Source organism: Loxodonta africana, chromosome 3 (assembly GCF_030014295.1).
Source record: "Loxodonta africana isolate mLoxAfr1 chromosome 3, mLoxAfr1.hap2, whole genome shotgun sequence".
Lineage (NCBI taxonomy): Eukaryota > Metazoa > Chordata > Mammalia > Proboscidea > Elephantidae > Loxodonta > Loxodonta africana.
The window spans coordinates 183,162,126-183,171,830 of NC_087344.1; positions in this window are offsets into that span (position 1 = coordinate 183,162,126).

Genomic DNA, 9,705 nt, shown 5'->3' on the forward strand with positions numbered 1-9,705 from the left:
CTCCTTCAGTTCTTGGTCCCTCTCACCTGTATGACCTTGTCCCTCAGGTGTATCCCACATAGCCGCAGACCTACCTCTACCTGGTCTCATCTCCTCCATCCTATTCCCTCATCTCCCCTGTGTAGTAAAGACTTTGTCTGGCCTTCTGGGAGGCTGCCTGTAAACCCTTGGGATTTCCTAGGGATAGGAGTGTCTTTTTTATTCATATGGGTTCCTTGGACCACACCTGATAGCTTATGCTAATGAGGTGACTAATGGTGAGCTCCTTGATAGTTCATGCTAGCAATATGATTCAGGATGGGAGCAGGCCATGCCAGAAAGACTAACCACGTGATTAGAGGGTTGAAGCTTTGAGCCAGGTGATACCTGTGAGGAAAGAAAGGCCGGAGATTGAATTCAGTCATGTGGCTAATGATTTAATCAACCATGCCTACATAATGAAAACCCAATACAAACTCTTGACGTCAAAGCTCTGATGAGCTTCTCTGGTTGACAATATTCTGCATACTGTCGCACATTAATGTGTGTGTGTGTGTGTGAGAAAGAGAGGGAGAGAGACATGTCCCTGAGGATAATGGAAGCTTAACTTTTGTGACCCTTCCAGACCTCACTGTCTTTGGATGGTTTGGCTTTGTATCTTTTTGCTATAATAAAACTGTAATCATAAGTACAGCACTTTCCTAAACTTTATGAGTCATTCTAACAAACTATCAAACCTGAGTGGATAGTAAAACCAAAACCAGTCCAGGCAGAGAAGAGACTCCTGATACAGTGCATGTGGGTTCAGATTACAGTTCTCCCTTGGGAAAAACAGAACATGGTTTAATGGAGCATTTAGTTTTTCTTACACCTCATGTAATTATTATATGGTTAGCATTAAGTCTAACATCTTGCTTTTGTATTCCTCATGTCTCTGAATCAACAGGCAAAATATGGACTTACTGTACTGGCTGGAGTGATTGATTTGGTACCCAAGGGGAAATTGGACCCTTATTACACAATGGAAGTAAGGAAGAAATACAGGAGATCATTTCTTAGTACTACCATGCCTGTGATTAAAGTCAATGGGAAACTACATTAAGCCAATTCATTCATGACTACTTATGACCCAGACCTTTTGGGAATGAAGGTTTGGGTCACCCCAACAGGCAAAGACCTACACTAGCTGAGGTGCTTGCTAACGACAATTTTTTAATTATTTTCTGCTTTTCTTTTTGAGATTATTTTCAGTACTTCATTTTATGTCCTTTATTGGCTTTTCGGTTATGCCTTTTGTTTTAGTTGGGTCTGTTGTAATGTCCCCCGTTTCATTTCTTATTTGGGTTATTTGCATCCTCTCCTGTTTTTCTTTTGTCAATTTGGCCGGTGGTTTGTTGATTTTGTCGATCCTTTCAAAGAATAAACTTTTGGTGTTGTTGATTCTATTGTTTTTCTATTCTCTATTTTATTTATTTCTGCTCTAATGTTTATTATTTCCTTTCTTCTGGTGGCTGTGGGCTTCTTTTGCTATTCTCTTTCTATTTATTCAAGTTGTGTAGCTAATGTTTTGATTTTGTCCCTCTCTTCTTTTTTGATGTGTGCATCTATTGCTATAAATTGACCCCTGATGACTGCCTTTGCTGTGTCCCAAAGGTTTTGGTATGATGTGTTTTCATTCTCGTTTGATTCTAGGAATTTTTTGGTTGCATCTCTGATTTGTTCTATTACCCAGTGGTTTTTAATCAGGGCGTTATTCAGTTTCCATGTAGTTGAATTTTTCTCCTTACTCTTCCTGTTGTTAATTTCTACTTTGAAGGCATTGTGATCAAAGAAGATACTTTGTATTATCTCAAGGTTTTGCATTTTATTTAGGGTTGCTCTGTGGCCTAAGATGTGGTCTATTCTGGAGAACTTTCCATGTGTGTTGGAAAAGAATGTGTACTTTGCAGCTGTTGACTGGCATATTCTATACATGTTTCTGAGGTCAAGTTGATTGTGCTCCTTAGCTCCTCTGTATCATTGCTGAGTTTCTTTCTAGATGCTCTGTCCTTTACCAAGAGTGGTGTGTTGAAGTCTCCTACTATTACTGTGGAACTGTCAATTTCTTTTTTCAGTGCTGTTAGAGTTTGTTTTATGTATTTTGGAGCCCTGTCATTGGGTGCGTAGATGTTTATTATGGTTAAATCTTCATGATAGATCGTTCCTTTAATCATTGTATAGTGCCCTTCTTTGTCTTTTTTGGTGGGTTATGTTTTAAAGCCTGTTTTATCTGAGATTAGTATTGCCACTCCTGCTCTTTTTTGGAAGTTATTTGCTTAATATATATTTTTTCCATCCTTTGATTTTTAATAAGTTTATGTTTTGTTTCTGAGGTGCGTCTCTTGTAGACAGTATATTAATGGATCCTTTTTTTTTTTTAATTCATTCTGTCACTTTATGAGTGCATTTAGGCCATTTACATTCAGTGTTATTATTGATAGGTGTGAGTTTATTGCTGTCATTTTGCAGTGCTTTTTTTTTGTTCTGATGTTGTTGTCATTTACAAATTAACCTCTCTGGTTCCCTGTTGTAATTGTTTGGTTTTGGATAGTCCTTGAGAGTTCATTTACTATGTTGGTATCTGGCTGGCACAATCTTGCATCCTGGATTCAGGCTGTGGCCTGATGTTGTTTGTTCTCAGAACAAAGGACTCCCTTTAATAATTCTTGTAGGTTTCCTTTGGTTTTTACATATTTCTGTTTATCTGGAAAAGTCCTAATTTCACTATCCTGTTTGAATGAGAGTTTTGCAGGATATATTATTCTTGGTTGGCAATTTTTTTTCCCAAGGTTTTATGTACCTCATCCCATTGCCTTTTAGCCTGCCTGGTTTCTGCTGAATAACCAGAGCATAGTCTTATTGTTTCTCTTCTGTATGTGGCTTTTTGTTTTTCTCAAGCTGCCTTAAGGATTTTTTTTCTTTGTCTTTGGTTTTAACAAGTGTAATTATGTTATGTCTTGGTGTTTTTCTTTTGGGGTCTATCTTATATGGGGTTCGTTGAACTTCTTGGATGGTCAGCTTTCCATCATTCATTGTGTTAGGGAAGTCTTTTGTCAGAAATTCTTCAGTGATCATTCCTGTGTTTTCTGTTTTCTCTCCCTGTTCTGGAACTCTAATCACTTGCAAATTTTTGCTTTTGATTGTATCCCACATAATTCTCAGGGTTTCCTCATTTTTCTTCATTCTTTTTTCTGATTTTTTCCTCAGAGTTGTATCTAAGTGTTTGTCTTCAATTTCACTGATCCTGTTTTCCATCATTTCAAACCTGCTCCACAGTCTTTCTATGACCTGCCCATCTCTGAAATCTTGTTGTTTATCTTTTGAACTTCTAATTGTTTTTGTATGATTTCTAGTTGTGAATTTATTTTGGCATTTTTTTCCTGTATTATTTTCCCAAATTCTTTATTTTTGTCTGTATTTTCCATGAATTTGTCTGCCTCTTCCATAAATTTGTCTATGTTTTCCTCATTTTTGTCAGCTTTTTGCTTTAACTCTTGGATAGCTCTGAATATTAGAGATTTGAATTCCCTGTCATATAGTTCTAGTGACTTTCTTTCTACTGGAAAGTCATCTGGTGTTTTATTTTGGACGCCTAGTAGAACCATCGTGTCCTGATTTTTTTACATGTTTTGATATTGTCTGCTCTCTTTGGGATGTTCTGTCCAACCTCCAAGATGATTTACAACTCTGCCCCTCAAAGTCTTTATAGGACAAAATCACCTAGGAAGTTATTTCGAGAAAGGATTCTTGTTTTTCCTTCTCTAAGAAAATATTTACTTTCTGAACCAGTTTTTAGATTGGACCATTTCAGCATTCTGGTTGACCTGATGGGGAAAATCGTCCTCTTCACTTAAAAGAAGCTTAACTTTAGACAGATTTTTTCATATCTTTTTGCCTCATTTTCCTTCTTTGTAAAATATACGATAATCTCTGCCCATCTTAAAAAGAGAGGCTATGACATCACTTGGTCAACTTTTTAAAATTGAAACTTCCAGTGGTTAAATCTCAAGGATGAAGCTTAGTTCATCAAAATGTAGGAACAGGAAATGAGGCTGAAAAACAGAAGGGCAAGGTGTCTTCTGTGCCGGGATCTGATTTGTGCCTGATGCTCCCTCAGCTCCTGATGCCACCGTGATGTCCTGCCAACAGAGCCAGCAGCAGTGCCAGCCCCCACCCAAGTGCACCCACGAATGCCCTCCCAAGTGCCCCACCCCCAAGTGTCCCCCAAAGTGCCCTCCAGTCTCTTCCTGCTGTGGTAGCCCTGGGGACTGCTGCAGCTCAGGGGGGTGGTGGCTGCTGCCTGAGCCACCACAGGCACCACAGCTCTGACTGCTGCAGCCAGCCCTTGGGGGACTCCGGGGGCTGCGGGGGCTCCTGCTGCTGCAGAGGAGGGAGTGGCCAGTCCTTTGGAGGATGCTGCTGCTAAAGTAAACCCTGAGACCAGAAGAGCTGACATGGGGATCCAAAGGTCCAAGGACTTCCTCTTCCTCCTGAGCCTTCGTGAATGGCTGAGAGGTCCCAGCAAAGGCCATGGACTCAGACTAGAGGGTTCTTTTGCTCTGGGATCCAGGAACCCAAAACCTCTCTCTAAAACCTAATTACTGACCTCTTTCCCCTAGTTTTGGCCTGCCCTGGGAACCCCAAAGCACAGACCCTGCATCTCTCTGCAACTTATGCTGTTCAGCCTGAAATGAAACAATAAAACCAGAAATCTGCACTTCCTCTTGTCTTGACAGATTTTTACCCCTTCTTGTGTCATCATTTTTCTTATACTTTGTTCTCAGTTCCTGGCTCCCCAAAAGCCTGCATATATAGGGATGCACTTTGGTGATTAAGTGGTAGAAGGTGGGACAGGATGTGCCTGTCCCTAACTCTGTGTCTTCTATTATTATATGGGGCCCAGAACATCATTACCTGTGCCAAAGTCTTCTGGCATCTTTACAGACATGACATCTTCAGATCCTGGTCCTTTCTAGCTATTAAGGCCTGTCCCTGGGGTATGGCAGGGAGATATTTGTGTCCCATTTGGAAACACATTCCTCCTGCTTGCCCTTACTTCCTCATTCTTCTGCCTTCTTCCTTCACAAGTCTCCTACAAACAGATGCCCAGAGTAGTCCTCTTTCAGTGGGAAATACAAAATGTTCATATTTAAAAATGTGAATCGTGGTATCACCAGCTCACCATTTCAACAAATAGAGCCTTCCTGTTGCCCAGTTCTGGTAGTCTTAGCACATTTAAGAGGCATCGGGCAGCCACAAGCTTGGAAAGCACGACCTGCTTTAGGAGATGCACAACCGTTTCTGTGGTGGAGCTGGTCCTGAGGCTAACCAGAGAGTCATTAGGGACGGTGCTTGTCCATCCTCTCTCTCGAAAGATTGGTTGATTTTCTTCTGACGTCCGGTCATTTTTACGCTAGAGTCCTTCAAAAATCATATACTCAGGTTGCCCTTTTGTGTACTCATTTTTGCTTTCATGTGTCCATCTCTGGGACTTCCCAGGGTTTGTTTACTCTTTCTCCACCTGATTTGGGTGCTTCTGAGGAAAAGGTACTTGTACCCCATTCAAAATTAGAAATGTCTCCCTTTGGACCAAGGGCATTCAATAACTGTGCTAAGTATCCTTCATTCTCTGAAATTCACTCCACCCGCCACCCCCGGGCTTACCCGGCACTCTTAGAATTCCTTGACCCCAAATGGACAACTGCACGGCCTCAGCAGGTGATAATGACGATTTTGCTAGTTAACAGTATCAACTGCCACTTGATAACCTCTTTCACATCCACCCTCTCCAGTCTGCTACAGCTCTGCGTGATGATAACTGTATAACAGAAAACAGCTATCAATTATCAAGCAACTTCAATGTGTCAGGCAATCTGTTAAGCATTATCACATACATAATACAACTTAGTTATTACAAAATCTTTGTGAGGTAGGCCCTTATTTAGCCTCATTTACAAATAGAGGCCCAGAGAAATTAAGATCAAGACTCTTGACATTGTTATGTCCTGACAGATCCACCCACATGAGCCTGAATGTCTGGCCATAGGACTCACTGAACAGCGGCCAAGGAGGGGACTCCTGGGGTAGTGGTTTGTCTGTAGGGCAGTTTCCTCTGTAAGAAAGAATAAAACAATTTAATACCTAGAGTACCTAGCCCTATGCTGTTCTGAGAATCTCTGTTACCTCCCAGCTCCACAATTCTCTGTCCCCCACAGGACTCAAACCGATAAAAGTGCATGTCTTTAACATTTAATTAAAATGGCTTGAGACTAGCTTAAGTAGAAGCAGTAAGTCAAACAATAAAATACATAGCTCCAAAGGCTATCTTTTGAGTGTATAAGTATTAAAAGTATACAAAGAGGCATCTGCATGATAATATATAATTTATAAATTAGCCAAACCAAAAGAAAAAAAAAAAAACCCAAAAATGAACCTGTTGCTGTTCAGTCAATTCCAACTCATAGCGACCCTATGGGACAGAGTAGAACTGCCCCACAATTACGTGCAGAAATATTCAACCAAGAAGTGTTGGATGGATGCAGGCACTGCTTTTATCACTGTAGATTTATTAATGAACCAGCACAGATTGGTTGCCTTACGGACTTGTATTTATTGAAATATTTTCAACCAATATAGTTTAGTGGGTTTATATTACATAATAAATTTTTTTTATTTGATATTATTGGTATACAATCTTTCTACATTTTAAATTATTTGGAAAACTTTCAAATATCTAAATAGTATAAGAGCTACATAATGAAAAATTGCTTACTGTTATGGATTGAATGGTGTCCCCCAAAAAATGTGTGTCAACTTGACTAGGCCATGATTTCCCAGTACTGTATGATTGTTCACCATTCTGTCATCTGATGTGATTTTCCTATGTGCTGTAAATCCTATCTCTATGATGTTAATGAGGTAAGAGTAGTGGCAGTTATGTTAATAAGGAAGGCAGGAATCAATCTATAAGATTAAGTTGTGTCTTAAGTCAATCTCTTTTGAGATATAAAAGAGAGAAGGGAGCAGAGAGACATGGGGACCTCACAGCTCTAAGAAAACAGAGCCAGAAGCAAATCCTGCCCTTTGGACCTGGAATTCCTGTGAAGAGAAGCTCCTAGAACAAGGGAAGGTTGGTCTTCCTCCAAAACCAACAGAGAGAGAAAGCCTTCCCCTGGAGCTGGTGCCTTGAATTTGGACTCGTAGCCTATTAGATCATGAAAGAATAAATTTCTCTTTGTTAAAGCCAATCCACTTGTGGTATTTCTGTTAAAGCAATACTAGATAACAAAGACACTTAACCAAATGCCTGACTTAAAAAATAAAGTCTTACACATATCACTCCCATTCTTCACCCTTCCCACCAATGCTAACTAATCCAGAATTTGGTACTAATCATTCCTACTTATTTTTTTTTATAGTTTTAACACCTATCTAAAGCCCTAATATTTCACAATTTTCTACTTTATTTTACATGCATGTATATACACATAACTGTGTGTATATATATGTAAATACCACATTGGAGCCCTGGTAGCACAGTGGTTAAGAGTTCAGCTGCTAACCAAAATGTCGGCAGTTCAAATCCACAAGTCTTTCCTTTGAAGCCCTGTGGGGCAGTTCTTCTCTGTTATATAGTGTTGCAATGAGTCGGAATCGACTGGACAGCAATATGTTATATAACATATATATTATATAACTAAACCTGTATATAACTGTTTATATTATAGAACCATGTGTTATAGAACCGTATATATTATATAATCATACCTGATGTACTTTTCTGCAATTGGCTTTTTTCTTTCAACTTACATTTGTGAAATTTTCTTGTTGATGTCTGAGTTTTTACTGCTGTGTATGCCATTTGTGAACATATCACAATTTATTTATCAGTATCTTGTTGAGCATGAGAGAAAATGTCCGGCAACCTGCTTCCATTAAGATCATAGCCAAGAAAACCTTATGGAGAAGCTCTACTCTGTAACACATGGGGTCACCAAGAGTCAGGATCAAGTTGACAGCAACTAACAACAACAATATCTTGCTGAGAAACTTTTAATTTTTCTCTAATATTTACTGTTACAGATAATACCGCTGTAGAAATTCTTCTAAATGTATTCATATATAAGTATGGGACAGTTTCTCTAGGTTAAATAGCTAGGAGTAAAACTTGATTTGCAGACTGTGTTCATCTGCAACTTTATAAAAATGTTGCCAAATTGCTATCCAAAAGGTTTGTATCAATTTACACTCCCACCAGTAGTGTAAAAGACTTCCTGTTGTTCCATATCCTTGTCAACATCTGTGTTCTCAGACTTTTAAATAACAACACATTGATGCAAGTAATCATGAGAATTATCTAATGTGTGTTCTGGCTAATAACGTGTTCTCATTTCTGAACTTTTCTCTATTTTTTTCCTTTTGTAACTATTGACTTGTTGAAGTTGTCCTATTGGAAGCACTAGACTGATGCTCTGATATGCTCTGATTCAAATTAAAACAAATATTTTATTGACAAGATAATTTCATTCCATGGGATGGAGGGCATGTGGCACTCAAACATGCTGTAGCAAGTATTCTGTCTTGCAGGAAAAACAGCAGGGTATTAACAGGCAGAGTAAACACAGGCAAACAGCTTCACATGAAACAAGTGCCGAGGAAGGAAGGGAAATTTGCAAGGGTGGTTAAACCACAAACTTTCTTAACATTCATTTCTAGTCTAACAGAAATTTCTTATTCCTGACACAATTTGACTAAGGCAACATTTCTAAAGTGAGACCTATAAACATTCTTGATATGGAGATTTAGTGATGGCTTGCAGGATGAATCAAAATTAGTTGGAGTCCTTGAAATGTAAAATTGACCTTTAGTTAGGAAAGAGTGAAGATTAAATCAGCTCTAAATCTGAAGTCTTTTAAATGTAAACATCATCCATCCAGCTAAGGAGGAGAAGGTGACTTCCTTGAAAAGCAGTTAAAATTATTTACATAAGCGAAAGCTTGAATCTCTGCACTCTTTGTGTTACAGTCAAGGCTTTTATTTACTTTTTATATTGTGCCTTAGGTGAAAGTTTGCAACTCAAGTTAGTTTTCATATGAAAATTTATACACATATTTTTATGTGACCCTAGTTGCAATCCCTGTAATGTGACAACACACTCCTCCTTTCCACCCTGGGTTTCCCATGTCCATTCAACCGGCTCCTATTCCTTCCTGCTTTCTCACTCTACCTCTGGACAGCACTTGCCCATTTAGTCTCGTGAACTAAGAAGCATGCTTTTCACAAGTATCATTTTATGTCTTATAGTCCAGCCTAATCTTTGACTGAAGAGTTGGCTTTGGGAATGGTTTTAGTTCTGGGTTAACACTGAGTCTGAGGGCCAAATCTTTAGTGGTTTCTCTAGTCTCAGGCAGACCATTAAGTCTGGTCTTTTTATGAGAATTTTAGTTCTGCACCACACTTTTCTCCTGCTCAGTCAGGGTCTCTCTTGTGTTCTCTCTCAGGGCAATCACTGGTGGTAGCTGGGCATCATCTAGTTCTTTTGGTCTCAGGCTGATGGAGTTTCAGGTTTATGTGGCCCCTTTTGTCTCTTGGGCTCATATTTTCCTTGTGTCTTTGGTGGTCTTCATTCTCCTTTGGTCCAGGTGGATTGGAACAAATTGATACATCTTAGATGGCTCCTTGAAAAGT